The sequence below is a fragment of the Salvelinus alpinus genome, chromosome 3 (assembly GCF_045679555.1).
Source record: "Salvelinus alpinus chromosome 3, SLU_Salpinus.1, whole genome shotgun sequence".
Lineage (NCBI taxonomy): Eukaryota > Metazoa > Chordata > Actinopteri > Salmoniformes > Salmonidae > Salvelinus > Salvelinus alpinus.
This window is the reverse complement of record NC_092088.1, coordinates 87,374,959-87,395,993: the sequence shown is the minus strand read 5'-3', so window position 1 is coordinate 87,395,993 and position 21,035 is coordinate 87,374,959. Positions and strand designations below refer to the sequence as shown.

Below are 21,035 nucleotides of genomic sequence, written 5' to 3'. Positions count from 1 at the left end.
AGTTAAATAATCTGTCTGTAAACAATTGTTGGAAAAATGACTTGTGTCATGCACAAAGTAGATGTCCTAACCGACTTGCCAAAACTATAGTTTGTTAACAAGAAATTTGTGGCGAGGTTGAAAAATGAGTTTTAATGACTCCAACCTAAGTGTATGTAAACTTCCGACTTCAACTGTAATTATCAGTTTCTATTTGTTTTTTGTCACCCATTTATTGACAATTAGAGACAGTAGCGCCTTGGGACCCAAAAGCATAATCAGTGCTCTAACTCCCCCTTGCGCTGGTCTGGAGCAATGAAGTGTGATGCAGGGTACCGTACTAAAATTACCTCTAAATCCCACAGCATAATCGCAAACCTTTTAGTCGAGCAACCATTCCAAGTGCTGCTACATCCCACTGGGCAGAGACATCAATGCAATGTCTATTCCACAATGGTTCAAAGTATATTTCATTGAAATGACATAGAATGAATGTTGATTCAACCAGTGTGTGTCCAGTGGGATGTATTTCTAATGAAAGAACAGAAAGGGTTAAGAAACAACAACTAATAATGACAGTGGAGATGGAGTGGAGTGGAGAAAGCGTCTGTGTGTGTCTAATTACATTTCACATGCTGCCGAGTAAAATAGAGAAACTCACACAAACAAACCAACAAACTCACTCCTCCACTATCCCTCCTCCTCTCCTCCTATGTTCCTCTCCTCTATTCCTACTCTCCATGCAGCCAGCCACCCAAGCAGCCAGCTAGCAGATAAGATTTGATTTAGGGAGCGAAGCAGAGCTGCTATTAATTTATGGCACAGAGAGAGAAACTAGAGAGCTCCTGATAAGTGAATGGTTGCTGTTAAATCACCAGCCTGAAGGATCGCAGGGCTGAGGAGTGTGAGGAGAGAGAGATAGAGAGAGATACATATATATATACTGTATATATATATATACATATATATATATATAGAGAGAGAGAGAGAGAGAGAGAGAGAGAGAGAGAGAGAGAGAGAGAGAGAGAGAGAGAGAGAGAGAGAGAGAGAGAGAGAGAGAGAGAGAGAGAGAGAGAGAGAGAGAGAGAGAGAGAGAGAGAGAGATGGAGATGGAGAGATGGAGAGAGAGAGAGATGGAGAGAGAGAGAGATGGAGAGAGAGAGAGATGGAGAGAGAGAGAGATGGAGAGAGAGAGAGATGGAGAGAGAGATAGAGAGAGAGAAAGATAGAGAGAGAGACTGACCCAAAAAGCTTTGACTATGTAGTCAGTGAGCATAGCCTTGCTATAGTGAGAGACCACCGGAGACAGGCTATGTGCACACTGCCCACAACATGAGTTGGTAACTGAGCTGCACTTCCTAACCTCCTGCCAAATGTATGACCATATTAGAGACACACATTTCCCTCAGATTACGCAGACCCAAAAAAGTTGATAAACTCCCAAATCTATTGGGTGAAATATCACAGTGTTATTACAGCAACAAGATGTGTTACCTGTTGCCACAAGAAAAGAGCAACCACTGAAGAACAAACACTATTGTAAATACAAACCATATTTATGTGTATTTATTTCCCCTTTTGTACTTTGCACATAATATGACATTTAAAATGTCTTTATTCTTTTGGAACTTTTGTGAGTGTAGTGTTTACAGTTATTTTTTTTATTGTTTATTTCACTTTTGTTTATTATCTATTTCACTTGCTTTGGCAATGCAAACATATGTTTCCCATGCCAATACAACCCTTAAATTGAATTGAAATTGAATTGAGAGAGAGAGAGAGAGAGGGAGAGAGAGAGAGAGAAGAAGAGGCAGAGAGAGGGAGAGAGAGAGAAATAGAGGGAAAGAGGAGAGAGTAGATTTTGAATTGAATTGAGAGAGAGACAGAGAGAAAGAGAGAAAGAGAGAGAGAGAAAGAGAGAGGGAAACAGAGATAGAGAGAGAGGGAAGAAAGAAAGAGGCAGAGAGAGAGGGGGGTAGGAGGAATAAGAAATAGAGATTTAAGTCTTCTGGCCTTACCACAGTAGGGGGTGGTGTGTGTGTGTGTGTGTGTGTGTGTGTGTGTGTGTGTGTGTGTGTGTGTGTGTGTGTGTGTGTGTGTGTGTGTGTGTGTGTGTGTGTGTGTGTGTGTGTGTAACAGCCAGCACCAGAGTCCACCTGACACACACACACACTGAACAACAGCAAGGAATCAAAGCCACCGATGGGACTTTAGTAGTGTGACAAGCCAGTGCTTTCGGGCAGGAGGTTAGGGGCTGGATGTGCGGGATGTGCGTTGCGTGATGTGTTGGCCTGCTCTTGTATTAACCTCAATGCCTGTTGTCAAGTCTCAACACAGCCAAATACATTTATCCTAGTCACACACCACTGCTCGTCTTTGCAAGGTGAACTACGCCTCGACACAAGACCCTCAAACAGACAAACAATACCCTGACCCAGAGTGAGCTGAGTAGGGACTAGGAAGCGGACATATTGCACCATAGAGAGAAGGGAACTTAATTAAACATAAATGTCAAGCCAGGCAAGGGTTTCATTCTCTTTGTACTTATGAATACACCAGCGCTGCAATGGTTGTCGTTGCCAGTTCCTGACGGTGCCCACACCAGACCGTTGGTTGTCATTGCCAGTTCCTGACGGTGCCCACACCAGACCGTTGGTTGTCGTTGCCAGTTCCTGATGGTGCCCACACCAGACCGTTGGTTGTCGTTGCCAGTTCCTGACGGTGCCCACACCAGACAGTTGGTTGTCGTTGACAGTTCCTGACGGTGCCCACACCAGACCGTTGGTTGTCGTTGCCAGTTCCTGACGGTGCCCACACCAGACCGTTGGTTGTCGTTGCCAGTTCCTGACGGTGCCCACACCAGACCGTTGGTTGTCATTGCCAGTTCCTGACGGTGCCCACACCAGACCGTTGGTTGTCATTGCCAGTTCCTGACGGTGCCCACACCAGACCGTTGGTTGTCATTGCCAGTTCCTGACGGTGCCCACACCAGACCGTTGGTTGTCATTGCCAGTTCCTGACGGTGCCCACACCAGACCGTTGGTTGTCATTGCCAGTTCCTGACGGTGCCCACACCAGACCGTTGGTTGTCATTGCCAGTTCCTGACGGTGCCCACACCAGACCGTTGGTTGTCATTGCCAGTTCCTGATTGTGCCCACACCAGACCGTTGGTTGTCATTGCCAGTTCCTGATGGTGCCCACACCAGACCGTTGGTTGTCATTGCCAGTTCCTGACGGTGCCCACACCAGACCGTTGGTTGTCGTTGCCAGTTCCTGATGGTGCCCACACCAGACCGTTGGTTGTCATTGCCAGTTCCTGACGGTGCCCACACCAGACCGTTGGTTGTCATTGCCAGTTCCTGATGGTGCCCACACCAGACCGTTGGTTGTCATTGCCAGTTCCTGACGGTGCCCACACCAGACCGTTGGTTGTCATTGCCAGTTCCTGACGGTGCCCAAACCAGACCGTTGGTTGTCATTGCCAGTTCCTGACGGTGCCCACACCAGACCGTTGGTTGTCGTTGCCAGTTCCTGACGGTGCCCACACCAGACCGTTGGTTGTCATTGCCAGTTCCTGACGGTGCCCACACCAGACCATTGGTTGTCATTGCCAGTTCCTGATTGTGCCCACACCAGACCGTTGGTTGTCATTGCCAGTTCCTGATGGTGCCCACACCAGACCGTTGGTTGTCATTGCCAGTTCCTGACGGTGCCCACACCAGACCGTTGGTTGTCGTTGCCAGTTCCTGACGGTGCCCACACCAGACCGTTGGTTGTCATTGCCAGTTCCTGACGGTGCCCACACCAGACCGTTGGTTGTCGTTGCCAGTTCCTGACGGTGCCCACACCAGACCGTTGGTTGTCATTGCCAGTTCCTGACGGTGCCCACACCAGACCGTTGGTTGTCATTGCCAGTTTCTGACGGTGCCCACACCAGACCGTTGGTTGTCATTGCCAGTTCCTGACGGTGCCCACACCAGACCGTTGGTTGTCATTGCCAGTTCCTGACGGTGCCCACACCAAACCGTTGGTTGTCGTTGCCAGTTCCTGACGGTGCCCACACCAGACCGTTGGTTGTCGTTGCCAGTTCCTGACGGTGCCCACACCAGACCGTTGGTTGTCATTGCCAGTTCCTGATTGTGCCCACACCAGACCGTTGGTTGTCATTGCCAGTTCCTGATTGTGCCCACACCAGACCGTTGGTTGTCATTGCCAGTTCCTGACGGTGCCCACACCAGACCGTTGGTTGTCATTGCCAGTTCCTGATTGTGCCCACACCAGAGATGCTACCCAGACCGTTGGTTATCATTGCCTTTCGGTTACTAGTCCAACGCTCTAACCACTAGTCTATCTTCCGCCCCACATTACCAAAGGAAGTGAAATAGATAATAAACAAAAGTGAAATAATCAATCAAAAATTTACAGTAAACATTACACTCGCAAGTTTCTAAAGAGGAGACTCATGTCAAATGTCATTATGTCTATATACATTGTTGTAATGATTTGCAAATAGTTAAAGTACAAAAGGGAAAATAAATAAGCATAAATATGGGTTGTATTTTCAATGGTGTTTGTTCTTCACTGGTTGCCCTTTTCCTGTGGCAACAGGTCACAAATATTTATGCTGTGATGGCACACTGGGATATTTCCCCCAGTAGATATGGGAGTTCATCAAAATTGGGTTTGTTTTCAAATTATTTGTGGGTCTGTGTAATCTGACAGAAATATGTGTCTATAATAAGGTCATACATTTGGCAGGAGGTTAGGAAGAGCAGCTCAGTTTCCACCTCATTTTGTTGGCAGTGTGCACATAGCCTGTCATCTCTTAAGAGCCAGGTCTGCCTACTGCAGCCTCTCTCAATAGCAAGGCCATGCTCACTGAGTTTGTACATAGTCAAAGCTTTCCTTAATGTTAGGTCAGTCACAGTGGTCAGGTATTCTGCCACTATGTACTCTCCTTTTAGGACCAAATAGCATTCCGGTTTGATCTGTTTTTTGGTAAATTATTTCCACTTCGTCAAGTATTTATCTTTTTGGTTTTCTCATGATTTAGTTGGGTCTAATTGTGTTGCTTTTGCTGTCCTGGGGCTCAGCGGGGTGTGTTTGTGAACAGAGCCCCAGGAATAGCTTGCTTAGGAGAATCTTCTCTAGATTAATCTCTCTGTAGGTGAGGCTTTGATATGGAAGGGTTGGGAAATAATTAATTTTAGGTAATTGTGGAATTTAAGGGCTCTTTTCTGGATTTTGATAATTCACAGCCTAATTCTGCTCTGCGTGCATTATTTGTTGTTTTACAGAGGATATTTTTGCAGAATTCTGCGCGCTCTCTCTCTCTCTCTCTCTCTCTCTCTCTCTCGCTCGCTCTCTCTCTCTCTCTCTCTCTCTCGAATGGCGCAGCGGTGTAAGGTGCAAGAGGCGTCACTACAGACCCTGTTTTGATCCCGGGCTGTATCACAACCGGCTGTGATCGGAAGTCACGCAGGGCACGCACAATAGAGTAGGGTTTGGCTTGGGTAGTACATCATTGTAAATAAGAATGTGTTCTTAACTGACTTGCCTAGTTAAATAAAGGTTAAATAAATACAATTTAAATGTATCACACCCCTCTCTCTCTCTATACCCTTTATCATACCTCTCTCTCTCTTCCTCATTCTCTCCCTCTCTTATCATCCTCTTCCTCAACTAAATGACGCCAGATGGTTGTTCTGTTATTTCCCTCCCTCCTTCCCAGCCATCCCTCTCTCCATCACCTCTTCAAAGTTCCAACAGGAACAGTGTCAGACATTAAGCTGCTCAGACAAGAAATTGCTGCGTTAAAGTGTCACTTTAGGAAAACAAGGAAGCAACAGAAGTCAGATTTTTTTGTTGATTAGACATTTGACTCCTTCCCCCAAAATCCTGTTTTATGAGATGCCAGCCCACGAGGCGAGGAGGTACTTGAGTTGGAAATCAACGAAACAAAAGATAATAAATATTCTCATTAGGAAGACCAGATTTTGGTCACTCAGTCTCAGTTGAGAATCAACACACATACCTCAGCACTGTCCAGAAGAGTGTATTAATTTTCTTGTGATTTAATTTGCGGTTGTTATTTCCCGACTACCAAGCAAGGTCTCTTTTGCCTATCGGTGTGTGTCTTTAATGGGTAGCTATGAATCATGCATGTGCAAGAAGACAAAGGGATTGAGAGCGAAACTAGGAGGGAAGAAAGGGAGGGAAGAGATCTGTAGAGGAAACATAAACGGCAGAGGTATGTGTGTGTGATAAAAAAGAAGTCACTTGAATGTTGGATATGTTTCCCTGAATATTTATGCTGCAGTGCTAGCAGGAACTTCTGCTGGCTGACAAGGTTGGCTGGCTTACCTAGGCGTGATCAGATGTGCAGTTCCTACTGGGGATGGTTTGTTTGTTGAGAGTAGCACCGGCTACTACCTCTGAAATATGCAAGGGCCGAGAAAGGGAGAACACACTCACACACACACATGGGAGTAACACTTTGTTTACTTACAGTAGTGTACCTACTCTGTGAGACCTGGGGGAGAATGGGGTATGATATCACTATTCTAGTGTTTATTTTGGTCTGCGTTGCCTTTAGCCTCGAGACGTATTCTCTTAGAGGAAGACCGTGGTTGGTTGAGCTTTATTTTATCCAATGATTCAGTCCACAAATGCCCCAAAGCAGAACTTACTGTTCATACAGTGACTGACAAAAAAAATCATCTACCCTTTTGGTTGCAAAAAGTGAACCGCATCTTGCGTGCCTGGCTCTCCTCTAACGTTTCCCCCCTCACCCCTCTCCTCCCACGTCTCCCCCCTCACCCCTCTCCTCCCACGTCTCCCCCCTCACCCCTCCGCTCCCTCTTTCTGGCTGGGATTCACAAAGTCTGGCTCTCCCCTCTCCCACCTGGATAAAAGCCACAAGGCAACCACCTGCAGCATGACTGTACACACGCAACTATTAAACCCATAAGAGTCTAAACCCTGTCTAAGATGGGGGAGGGAGGGTTCTACTAAGCTAAAGGTTCTACTAAGCTAAATGGATACGTTTGAAGAAGATCATACCAAGGATCATTTAGCTATTTGATTTTGAATTGTAAGACCTATTGAAGTATAAAACAATAATACAAAATACATTAAAAAAACTAACAAAATTATTTGATGATGGCCTTACTGCTATTAGCCCACACAAACACATTGAATAACATATTCACTACATGGAACAACAGATAGTCCCAATTTTTTTACATGTATTTAACCCCCTTATTTTTGGCACTAAACAGTCAAAGCCCTGTCTAAGCTGGGGCGGGGGGGGGGGGGGTTATTTAGCTATATAGAATTGTTTTAAGAGGGTCATATCAAGGAAAATTTTGCTGTATGATTTTGAATTTTAAGACCCCTTGAAGTAACAGAGCATGTCCTCCTGTTATCCCTCCATACCCAGCCGTGGAGGGAGAGAAAAAGAGAAGGATGAGGAGAGGAGGAGAATGAGAGAAAGACCTCCAGATACAGAGAGATAAGTAGAGCTCAGTTAACTGTGTGTGACACTAGGAGAAATACAAATGTAGTCTTTCTGAGCCGCGGCACACAAAGGGATAAGACCACAGAGAAAGAGAGAGGAGAGAGAGTAAAAGTTTAAGAAATAATGAAAGATAGAGAGATAGTTTGAGAGATAAAGAACGATAGAGAGAAAGAGAGAGTTTGAGAGATAAAGATAGACCGAGAGGGAAAGAGAGAGAGATAGATGAAGAGTTTACATTTTCAAGAAGCTTTATAGGGTCTGGGAACCCACAACACAATAAACACTCAAACAACAAAGCAGATCTCATGGGCATCTGAATCAGCCCAAATTACCACTTCTACTGTAGCCTTCCCAAGGATGTCCAGGCTAACCAAGCCTTCCCAGGGGTGTCCAGGCTAACCAAGCCTTCCCAGGGGTGTCCAGGATAAACAAGCCTTCCCAGGGGTGTCCAGGCTAACCAAGCCTTCCCAGGGGTGTCCAAGGTAACCAAGCCTTCCCAGGGGTGTCCAGGATAAACAAGCCTTCCCAGGGGTGTCCAGGCTAAACAAGCCTTCCCAGGGGTGTCCAGGCTAAACAAGCCTTCCCAGGGGTGTCCAGGCTAACCAAGCCTTCCCAGGGGTGTCCAGGCTAACCAAGCCTTCCCAGGGGTGTCCAGGCTAACCAAGCCTTCCCAGTGGTGTCCAGGCTAACCAAGCCTTCCCAGGGGTGTCCAGGCTAAACAAGCCTTCCCAGGGGTGTCCAGGCTAAACAAGCCTTCCCAGGGGTGTCCAGGCTAAACAAGCCTTCCCAGGGGTGTCCAGGGTAACCAAGCCTTCCCAGTGGTGTCCAGGATAAACAAGCCTTCCCAGGGGTGTCCAGGCTAAACGAGCCTTCCCAGGGGTGTCCAGGCTAAACAAGCCTTCCCAGGAGTGTCCAGGCTAACCAAGCCTTCCCAGGGGTGTCCAGGCTAACCAAGCCTTCCCAGGGGTGTCCAGGCTAACCAAGCCTTCCCAGTGGTGTCCAGGCTAACCAAGCCTTCCCAGGGGTGTCCAGGCTTAACAAGATAGTAAAGATTTGATGGTTCCCCTTTGTCATCAAGGCTTCAAGATCTGCAAACTGCTCACGTGGACAGCAGAATGCTATCCGCCCGAAGGCTGTCACATGATCTACTGTTCCAACAATGTTGTGAAGCTCTAGTGTACACTGAGTGTCTGAATCCCATCAGCACAGTGTTCTTCTCCTCATTGTTCTCTTTCACCTTCATCCCCAGAAGGGAGGAGCAGCAGTGTATTGATTCCTGCAGGTCAGACGCTGCCAGACTCGCATTCTGCACAGGATCATTGGGAGGCTGATCTTTGTCCACCAGGTAGAAGTGATAACCTCCTGGGGCCTCAACCAGATAGAGGTCCTTTCCAACCTCAGTGAGGGGCCAACCAAGCCGCTTAGCATGGTTGACATCCTGGCTAGACTGCAGAGTCAAACCGAGGAAGTCATTGTCTAGGTAAAATTCTCCCACACCATAACCGTAGAACAGTTCAGCCACAAAGTCATCAACCTCTGGAGCAAAGCCGACCATTGTTTGCTCCATTTTTCATCATAAGGGCCTTTACAAGTTACCTTACATCCTTCTTCAAACTCTTTGTAACGCAAAATCGTCATGTCAGAGCACATCTTTGTTAAAGGTGGCCGTTTTGCTTCTGTCAACCACTTTAAAAACAAAATGCAAGGCACGAATCAAAGCCACTATGATCCAAGTGAGTTTGCTATGTACTATACAATTATGTATCATGCTTAGTTTGTCTACGTTGATTAAGGATCCTTTCAATTGATTGCCATATAGAAAAGAGAAAGGAAAAACAGAAGAAACAGCAGAGAAACAAGACAGAGAGAAAAAACACCCTATGAGTCATGATCATTGTTTTAATTTTATCTTAACCTTACCACGTTTCCCACTTCCTTTTGCTGCCATAACAGCAGTAACAAATTTAATCAAGTGAAAACGCTTCTTCTCACCCAACTGGTCTAACCCCACCGTCTTCTGTAACATCACAGCTGACCTCACAAACTTATCAAGATCAAATACATCAATTTGACAGATTTCCCAAAAGTCTGATTCAGGAAACTCTTTACCTCCTCTAAATCGTAAATTGAGTCGTCACCAGCTGCTGTCATATCAAAGGAGATGTCCATATCCTTCTCCTGATCCTCCTTAACTGAGGCCACAGACCCCTGACTCCCCTCAGGCACATCCCTCTCAACACTCCCCACTTGTACCCCATCACACGTACCGGGTATGTCCTCCACTACCTGAAGACTATTCCCTCCTAAACCCCCCCTGTACCCCATCACTCGTACCGGGTATGTCCTCCACTACCTGGAAGACTATTCCCTCCTAAACCCCCTCCTGTACACCATCACTCGTACCGGGTATCTCCTCCACTACCTGGAAGACTATTCCCTCCTAAACCCCCTCCTGTACCCCATCACTCGTACCGGGTATCTCCTCCACTACCTGGAAGACTATTCCCTCCTAAACCCCCTCCTGTACCCCATCACACGTACCGGGTATCTCCTCCACTACCTGAAGACTATTCCCTCCTAAACCCCCCCTGTACCCCATCACTCGTACCGGGTATGTCCTCCACTACCTGGAAGACTATTCCCTCCTAAACCCCCTCCTGTACCCCATCACTCATACCGGGTATCTCCTCCACTACCTGGAAGACTATTCCCTCCTAAACCCCCTCCTGTACCCCATCACTCGTACCGGGTATCTCCTCCACTACCTGAAGACTATTCCCTCCTAAACCCCCTCCTGTACACCATCACACGTACCGGGTATCTCCTCCACTACCTGAAGACTATTCCCTCCTAAACCCCCTCCTGTACACCATCACACGTACCGGGTATCTCCTCCACTACCTGAAGACTATTCCCTCCTGTACACCATCACTCATACCGGGTATCTCCTCCACTACCTGAAGACTATTCCCTCCTAAACCCCCTCCTGTACACCATCACTCGTACCGGGTATCTCCTCCACTACCTGAAGACTATTCCCTCCTAAACCCCCTCCTGTACACCATCACTCGTACCGGGTATCTCCTCCACTACCTGAAGACTATTCCCTCCTAAACCCCCTCCTGTACACCATCACTCGTACCGGGTATCTCCTCCACTACCTGAAGACTATTCCCTCCTAAACCCCCTCCTGTACACCATCACTCGTACCGGGTATCTCCTCCACTACCTGGAAGACTATTCCCTCCTAAACCCCCCCTGTACACCATCACTCGTACCGGGTATGTCCTCCACTACCTGGAAGACTATTCCCTCCTAAACCCCCTCCTGTACACCTTCACTCGTACCGGGTATCTCCTCCACTACCTGAAGACTATTCCCTCCTAAACCCCCTCCTGTACCCCATCACTCGTACCGGGTATCTCCTCCACTACCTGGAAGACTATTCCCTCCTAAACCCCCTCCTGTACCCCATCACTCGTACCGGGTATCTCCTCCACTACCTGAAGACTATTCCCTCCTAAACCCCCTCCTGTACCCCATCACTCGTACCGGGTATCTCCTCCACTACCTGGGAGACTGCCGGCCCACCTCTCCTTACATCAGCGGGCCCAGGCGTTACGAGGACTACCTGCATCCCTCCCTCCGCCTTCTCTCTTTTCGGGCAAGCATGTCACTTATGGCCAACAACCCCACACTCAAAACACCATTGACTGCTCGTACTAGCATGAGCCATATACAGTCTGTTGACATACCTAACTTTAAACGATAACTCCAACGATAACTCCAAACTCCAGTGAGTCCAAAAACATAAACACCTGTCGCCGAAACGACATAACCTGTTTCAAAGCCAGGTGTTTGCAACCAAGCGGAATAATCTTAATTGAACTTGCAAACTTCCCATACCGCAATAATTTGCGCTCCAATAGCTCATTGGGAATAAACGGCGATACATACGAAATCGTTACCCTTGTTGACGGAGAAAAAAGCTGCGTAAACTGAATAAACATACCTTTAAGAAGTACGCCATGCTCAACAATACGATCAACAAGACGCTCTTCTTCAAGAAAAGCCACCACCGCTTTATTCATCCGTGATGCATAAGCAACATTCTCATAGCCTACCTTCTCTCCTACGGAGACCAGAAACTCCTCCACAGTGACAGTAGCTTCAGTAACACACCTAAAGCCGTGCGGAAGTGACAGGGACGGCGTCCCCATGTGGGTAGCCATCCCCGCCAAAACCATGGCAATTCTGACAAGAAATACAATATACTAAATTCTAACACAAAAATAATGATAACCTTAATCATGCAAAGAAAAAGGAAAACCACCAAGAAAAGTAAACAAGAAGGAAAACAAAGGCAATCTAACTCCAGACATCACTCGCACTCGCTCATATAATTCCCAGCACGCAGAGAAAGAGAATGAGAGAGAGATAAAGAAAGATAGACCGAGAGGGAAAGAGAGAGAGAGAGAGAGAGAGAGAGAGAGAGAGAGAGAGAGAGAGAGAGAGAGAGAGAGAGAGAGACGTAACTTTTTGTCTTTTTTTAATGATCAATTCTAATTTCATTAAAACCTCACCACCCAAAACTAATATCCCTGTACTGCAGTACTACATACTCACCTTGCCCTCTACCACACAATACAAAACAACACCACATATCACAAAAAACAACTGTATATACAACCCATCTTCCCCAACTGTACAGACAGCCCCCCCAACACTCCATATCTCCTGAAACATCTTCCCCAACTGTACAGACAGCCCCCCAACACTCCATAGCTCCTGAAACATCTTCCCAAACTGTACAGACAGCCCCACCAACACTCCATATCTCCTAAAACATCTTCCCAAACTGTATAGACAGCCCCCCAACACTCCATATCTCCTGAAACATCTTCCCCAACTGTATAGACAGCCCCCCAACACTCCATATCTCCTGAAACATCTTCCCCAACTGTATAGACAGCCCCCCAACACTCCATATCTCCTGAAACATCTTCCCCAACTGTATAGACAGCCCCCCAACACTCCATATCTCCTGAAACATCTTCCCCAACTGTATAGACAGCCCCCCAACACTCCATATCTCCTGAAACATCTTCCCCAACTGTACAGACAGCCCCCCCAACACTCCATATCTCCTGAAACATCTTCCCCAACTGTATAGACAGCCCCCCAACACTCCATATCTCCTGAAACATCTTCCCCAACTGTACAGACAGCCCCCCAACACTCCATATCTCCTGAAACATCTTCCCAAACTGTACAGACAACCCCCCCCAACACTCCATATCTCCTGAAACATCTTCCCCAACTGTATAGACAGCCCCTCAACACTCCATATCTCCTGAAACATCTTCCCCAACAGTATAGACACCCCCCCAACAATCCATATCTCCTGAAACATCTTCCCCAACTGTATAGACAGCCCCTCAACACTCCATATCTCCTGAAACATCTTCCCCAACTGTACAGACAGCCCCCCCAACACTCCATATCTCCTGAAACATCTTCCCAAACTGTACAGACAGCCCCCCAACACTCCATATCTCCTGAAACATCTTCCCCAACTGTACAGACAGCCCCCCAACACTCCATATCTCCTGAAACATCTTCCCCAACTGTATAGACAGCCCCCCAACACTCCATATCTCCTGAAACATCTTCCCCAACTGTATAGACAGCCCCCCAACACTCCATATCTCCTGAAACATCTTCCCCAACTGTACAGACAGCCCCCCCAACACTCCATATCTCCTGAAACATCTTCCCCAACTGTATAGACAGCCCCCCAACACTCCATATCTCCTGAAACATCTTCCCCAACTGTACAGACAGCCCCCCAACACTCCATATCTCCTGAAACATCTTCCCAAACTGTACAGACAACCCCCCCCAACACTCCATATCTCCTGAAACATCTTCCCCAACTGTATAGACAGCCCCTCAACACTCCATATCTCCTGAAACATCTTCCCCAACAGTATAGACACCCCCCCAACAATCCATATCTCCTGAAACATCTTCCCCAACTGTATAGACAGCCCCTCAACACTCCATATCTCCTGAAACATCTTCCCCAACTGTACAGACAGCCCCCTCAACACTCCATATCTCCTGAAACATCTTCCCAAACTGTACAGACAGCCCCCCAACACTCCATATCTCCTGAAACATCTTCCCCAACTGTATAGACAGCCCCCCAACACTCCCTATCTCCTAAAACATCTTCCCAAACTGTACAGACAGCCCCCCCAACACTCCATATCTCCTGAAACATCTTCCCCAACTGTATAGACAGCCCCCCCAACACTCCATATCTCCTGAAACATCTTCCCCAACTGTACAGACAGCCCCCCAACACTCCATATCTCCTGAAACATCTTCCCCAACTGTATAGACAGCCCCCCAACACTCCATATCTCCTGAAACATCTTCCCCAACTGTATAGACAGCCCCCACAACACTCCATATCTCCTGAAACATCTTCCCAAACTGTACAGACAGCCCCCCCAACACTCCATATCTCGTGAAACATCTTCCCCAACTGTATAGACAGCCCCCCAACACTCCATATCTCCTGAAACATCTTCCCCAACTGTATAGACAGCCCCCCCAACACTCCATATCTCCTGAAACATCTTCCCCAACTGTATAGACAGCCCCCCAACACTCCATATCTCCAGAAACATCTTCCCCAACTGTATAGACAGCCCCCCAACACTCCATATCTCCTGAAACATCTTCCCCAACTGTATAGACAGCCCCCCAACACTCCATATCTCCTGAAACATCTTCCCCAAATGTATAGACAGCCCCCCAACACTCCATATCTCCTGAAACATCTTCCCCAACTGTATAGACAGCCCCCCAACACTCCATATCTCCTGAAACATCTTCCCCAACTGTACAGACAGTCCCCAACACTCCATATCTCCTGAAACATCTTCCCAAACTGTACAGACAACCCCCCCAACACTCCATATCTCTTGAAACATCTTCCCCAACTGTATAGACAGCCCCCCAACACTCCATATCTCCTGAAACATCTTCCCCAACTGTTTAGACAGCCCCCCCAACACTCCATATCTCCTGAAACATCTTCCCCAACTGTACAGACAGCCCCCCCAACACTCCATATCTCCTGAAACATCTTCCCCAACTGTATAGACAGCCCCCCAACACTCCATATCTCCTGAAACATCTTCCCCAACTGTATAGACAGCCCCCCCAACACTCCATATCTCCTGAAACATCTTCCCAAACTGTACAGACAGCCCCCCCAACACTCCATATCTCCTGAAACAACTTCCCCAACTGTATAGACAGCCCCCCAACACTCCATATCTCCTGAAACATCTTCCCCAACTGTATAGACAGCCCCCCAACACTCCATATCTCCTGAAACATCTTCCCCAACTGTATAGACAGCCCCCCCAACACTCCATATCTCCTGAAACATCTTCCCCAACTGTACAGACAGCCCCCCAACACTCCATATCTCCTGAAACATCTTCCCCAACTGTACAGACAGCCCCCCAACACTCCAAATCTCCTGAAACATCTTCCCCAACTGTATAGACAGCCCCCCAACACTCCATATCTCCTGAAACATCTTCCCCAACTGTACAGACAGCCCCCCCAACACTCCATATCTCCTGAAACATCTTCCCAAACTGTACAGACAGCCCCCCAACACTCCATATCTCCTGAAACATCTTCCCCAACTGTATAGACAGCCCCCCAACACTCCCTATCTCCTAAAACATCTTCCCAAACTGTACAGACAGCCCCCCCAACACTCCATATCTCCTGAAACATCTTCCCGAACTGTACAGACAGCCCCCCAACACTCCATATCTCCTGAAACATCTTCCCCAACTGTATAGACAGCCCCCCAACACTCCATATCTCCTGAAACATCTTCCCCAACTGTATAGACAGCCCCCACAACACTCCATATCTCCTGAAACATCTTCCCAAACTGTACAGACAACCCCCCCAACACTCCATATCTCTTGAAACATCTTCCCCAACTGTATAGACAGCCCCCCAACACTCCATATCTCCTGAAACATCTTCCCCAACTGTTTAGACAGCCCCCCCAACACTCCATATCTCCTGAAACATCTTCCCCAACTGTACAGACAGCCCCCCCAACACTCCATATCTCCTGAAACATCTTCCCCAACTGTATAGACAGCCCCCCAACACTCCATATCTCCTGAAGCATCTTCCCCAACTGTATAGACAGCCCCCCCAACACTCCATATCTCCTGAAACATCTTCCCAAACTGTACAGACAGCCCCCCCAACACCCCATATCTCCTGAAACAACTTCCCCAACTGTATAGACAGCCCCCCAACACTCCATATCTCCTGAAACATCTTCCCCAACTGTATAGACAGCCCCCCAACACTCCATATCTCCTGAAACATCTTCCCCAACTGTATAGACAGCCCCCCCAACACTCCATATCTCCTGAAACATCTTCCCCAACTGTACAGACAGCCCCCCAACACTCCATATCTCCTGAAACATCTTCCCCAACTGTACAGACAGCCCCCCAACACTCCAAATCTCCTGAAACATCTTCCCCAACTGTATAGACAGCCCCCCAACACTCCATATCTCCTGAAACATCTTCCCCAACTGTACAGACAGCCCCCCCAACACTCCATATCTCCTGAAACATCTTCCCCAACTGTATAGACAGCCCCCCAACACTCCATATCTCCTGAAACATCTTCCCCAACTGTATAGACAGCCCCCACAACACTCCATATCTCCTGAAACATCTTCCCAAACTGTACAGACAGCCCCCCCAACACTCCATATCTCGTGAAACATCTTCCCCAACTGTATAGACAGCCCCCCAACACTCCATATCTCCTGAAACATCTTCCCCAACTGTATAGACAGCCCCCCCCAACACTCCATATCTCCTGAAACATCTTCCCCAACTGTATAGACAGCCCCCCAACACTCCATATCTCCTGAAACATCTTCCCCAACTGTATAGACAGCCCCCCAACACTCCATATCTCCTGAAACATCTTCCCCAACTGTATAGACAGCCCCCCAACACTCCATATCTCCTGAAACATCTTCCCCAACTGTATAGACAGCCCCCCAACACTCCATATCTCCTGAAACATCTTCCCCAACTGTACAGACAGCCCCCCCAACACTCCATATCTCCTGAAACATCTTCCCAAACTGTACAGACAGCCCCCCAACACTCCATATCTCCTGAAACATCTCCCCCAACTGTATAGACAGCCCCCCAACACTCCCTATCTCCTAAAACATCTTCCCAAACTGTACAGACAGCCCCCCCAACACTCCATATCTCCTGAAACATCTTCCCGAACTGTACAGACAGCCCCTTAACACTCCATATCTCCTGAAACATCTTCACCAACTGTACAGACAGCCCCCACAACACTCCATATCTCCTGAAACATCTTCCCAAACTGTACAGACAGCCCCCCAACACTCCATATCTCCTGAAACATCTTCCCAAACTGTACAGACAGCCCCCCAACACTCCATATCTCCTGAAACATCTTCCCCAACTGGATAGACAGCCCCCCAACACTCCATATCTCCTGAAACATCTTCCCAAACTGTACAGACAGCCCCCCCCAACACTCCATATCTCCTGAAACATCTTCCCCAACTGTACAGACAGCCCCCCCAACACTCCATATCTCCTGAAACATCTTCCCCAACTGTATAGACAGCCCCCCCAACACTCCATATCTCCTGAAACATCTTCCCCAACTGTACAGACAGCCCCCCAACACTCCATATCTCCTGAAACATCTTCCCCAACTGTATAGACAGCCTCCCCAACACTCCATATCTCCTGAAACATCTTCCCGAACTGTACAGACAGGCCCCCAACACTCCATATCTCCTGAAACATCTTCCCCAACTGTATAGACAGCCCCCCAACACTCCATATCTCCTGAAACATCTTCCCAAACTGTATAGACAGCCCCCCAACACTCCATATCTCCTGAAACATCTTCCCCAACTGTACAGACAGCACCCCCAACACTCCATATCTCCTGAAACATCTTCCCCAACTGTATAGACAGCCCCCCAACACTCCATATCTCCTGAAACATCTTCCCAAACTGTATAGACAGCCGCTCAACACTCCATATCTCCTGAAACATCTTCCCCAACTGTACAGACAGCCCCCCCAACACTCCATATCTCCTGAAACATCTTCCCAAACTGTACAGACAGCCCCCCAACACTCCATATCTCCTGAAACATCTTCCCAAACTGTACAGACAGCCCCCCAACACTCCATATCTCCTGAAACATCTTCCCCAACTGTTTAGACAGCCCCCCCAACACTCCATATCTCCTGAAACATCTTCCCCAACTGTATAGACAGCCCCCCAACACTCCATATCTCCTGAAACATCTTCCCCAACTGTATAGACCGCCCCCCAACACTCCATATCTCCTGAAACATATTCCCCAACTGTATAGACAGCCCCTCAACACTCCATATCTCCTGAAACATCTTCCCCAACTGTACAGACAGCCCCCCCAACACTCCATATCTCCTGAAACATCTTCCCAAACTGTACAGACAGCCCCCCAACACTCCATATCTCCTGAAACATCTTCCCCAACTGTATAGACAGCCCCCCAACACTCCATATCTCCTGAAACATCTTCCCCAACTGTACAGACAGCCCCCCCAACACTCCATATCTCCTGAAACATCTTCCCCAACTGTACAGACAGCCCCCCCAACACTCCATATCTCCTGAAACATCTTCCCAAACTGTACAGACAGCCCCCCAACACTCCATATCTCCTGAAACATCTTCCCCAACTGTATAGACAGCCCCCCAACACTCCATATCTCCTGAAACATCTTCCCAAACTGTACAGACAACCCCCCCCAACACTCCATATCTCCTGAAACATCTTCCCCAACTGTATAGACAGCCCCTCAACACTCCATATCTCCTGAAACATCTTCCCCAACAGTATAGACAGCCCCACCAACACTCCATATCTCCTGAAACTTCTCCCCAACTGTATAGACAGCCCCTCAACACTCCATATCTCCTGAAACATCTTCCCCAACTGTATAGACAGCCCCCCAACACTCCATATCTCCTGAAACATCTTCCCAAACTGTACAGACAGCCCCCCCCAACACTCCATATCTCCTGAAACATCTTCCCCAACTGTACAGACAGCCCCCCCAACACTCCATATCTCCTGAAACATCTTCCCCAACTGTATAGACAGCCCCCCCAACACTCCATATCTCCTGAAACATCTTCCCCAACTGTACAGACAGCCCCCCAACACTCCATATCTCCTGAAACATCTTCCCCAACTGTATAGACAGCCTCCCCAACACTCCATATCTCCTGAAACATATTCCCAAACTGTACAGACAGGCCCCCAACACTCCATATCTCCTGAAACATCTTCCCCAACTGTATAGACAGCCCCCCAACACTCCATATCTCCTGAAACATCTTCCCAAACTGTATAGACAGCCCCCCAACACTCCATATCTCCTGAAACATCTTCCCCAACTGTATAGACAGCCCCCCAACACTCCATATCTCCTGAAACATCTTCCCAAACTGTACAGACAGCACCCCCAACACTCCATATCTCCTGAAACATCTTCCCCAACTGTATAGACAGCCCCCCAACACTCCATATCTCCTGAAACATCTTCCCAAACTGTATAGACAGCCGCTCAACACTCCATATCTCCTGAAACATCTTCCCCAACTGTACAGACAGCCCCCCCAACACTCCATATCTCCTGAAACATCTTCCCAAACTGTACAGACAGCCCCCCAACACTCCATATCTCCTGAAACATCTTCCCAAACTGTACAGACAGCCCCCCAACACTCCATATCTCCTGAAACATCTTCCCCAACTGTTTAGACAGCCCCCCCAACACTCAATATCTCCTGAAACATCTTCCCCAACTGTATAGACAGCCCCTCAACACTCCATATCTCCTGAAACATCTTCCCCAACTGTACAGACAGCCCCCCCAACACTCCATATCTCCTGAAACATCTTCCCAAACTGTACAGACAGCCCCCCAACACTCCATATCTCCTGAAACATCTTCCCCAACTGTATAGACAGCCCCCCCCAACACTCCATATCTCCTGAAACATCTTCCCCAACTGTACAGACAGCCCCCCAACACTCCATATCTCCTGAAACATCTTCCCCAACTGTACAGACAGCCCCCCCAACACTCCATATCTCCTGAAACATCTTCCCAAACTGTACAGACAGCCCCCCAACACTCCATATCTCCTGAAACATCTTCCCCAACTGTACAGACAGCCCCCCAACACTCCATATCTCCTGAAACATCTTCCCAAACTGTACAGACAACCCCCCCCCAACACTCCATATCTCCTGAAACATCTTCCCCAACTGTATAGACAGCCCCTCAACACTCCATATCTCCTGAAACATCTTCCCCAACAGTATAGACAGCCTCCCAACACTCCATATCTCCTGAAACTTCTCCCCAACTGTATAGACAGCCCCTCAACACTCCATATCTCCTGAAACATCTTCCCCAACTGTACAGACAGCCCCCCCAACACTCCATATCTCCTGAAACATCTTCCCCAACTGTACAGACAGCCCCCCAACACTCCATATCTCCTGAAACATCTTCCCCAACTGTATAGACAGCCCCCCAACACTCCCTATCTCCTAAAACATCTTCCCAAACTGTACAGACAGCCCCCCCAACACTCCATATCTCCTGAAACATCTTCCCGAACTGTACAGACAGCCCCCCCAACACTCCATATCTCCTGAAACATCTTCCCCAACTGTATAGACAGCCCCCCCAACACTCCATATCTCCTGAAACATCTTCCCCAACTGTACCGACAGCCCCCCAACACTCCATATCTCCTGAAACATCTTCCCCAACTGTATAGACAGCCCCCCAACACTCCATATCTCCTGAAACATCTTCCCCAACTGTATAGACAGCCCCCACAACACTCCATATCTCCTGAAACATCTTCCCAAACTGTACAGACAGCCCCCCCAACACTCCATATCTCGTGAAACATCTTCCCCAACTGTATAGACAGCCCCCCAACACTCCATATCTCCTGAAACATCTTCCCCAACTGTATAGACAGCCCCCCCAACACTCCATATCTCCTGAAACATCTTCCCCAACTGTATAGACAGCCCCCCAACACTCCATATATCCTGAAACATCTTCCCCAACTGTATAGACAGCCCCCCAACACTCCATATCTCCTGAAACATCTTCCCCAACTGTATAGACAGCCCCCCAACACTCCATATCTCCTGAAACATCTTCCCCAAATGTATAGACAGCCCCCCAACACTCCATATCTCCTGAAACATCTTCCCCAACTGTATAGACAGCCCCCCAACACTCCATATCTCCTGAAACATCTTCCCCAACTGTACAGACAGTCCCCAACACTCCATATCTCCTGAAACAT

At 48.0% G+C, this 21,035-nt stretch overlaps 1 protein-coding gene and 1 pseudogene across 1 annotated transcript in view; both read right to left on the bottom strand.

Annotated features, from left to right (window-relative positions):
• The window catches only part of LOC139571488 (protein sidekick-2-like), a 659,762-nt gene that overhangs the window by 425,730 nt on the left and 212,997 nt on the right, over window positions 1-21,035 (bottom strand). The gene's annotated exons all lie outside the window — the stretch shown is intronic.
• Window positions 7,784-9,378, bottom strand: LOC139569661 (glyoxalase domain-containing protein 4 pseudogene; annotated as a pseudogene).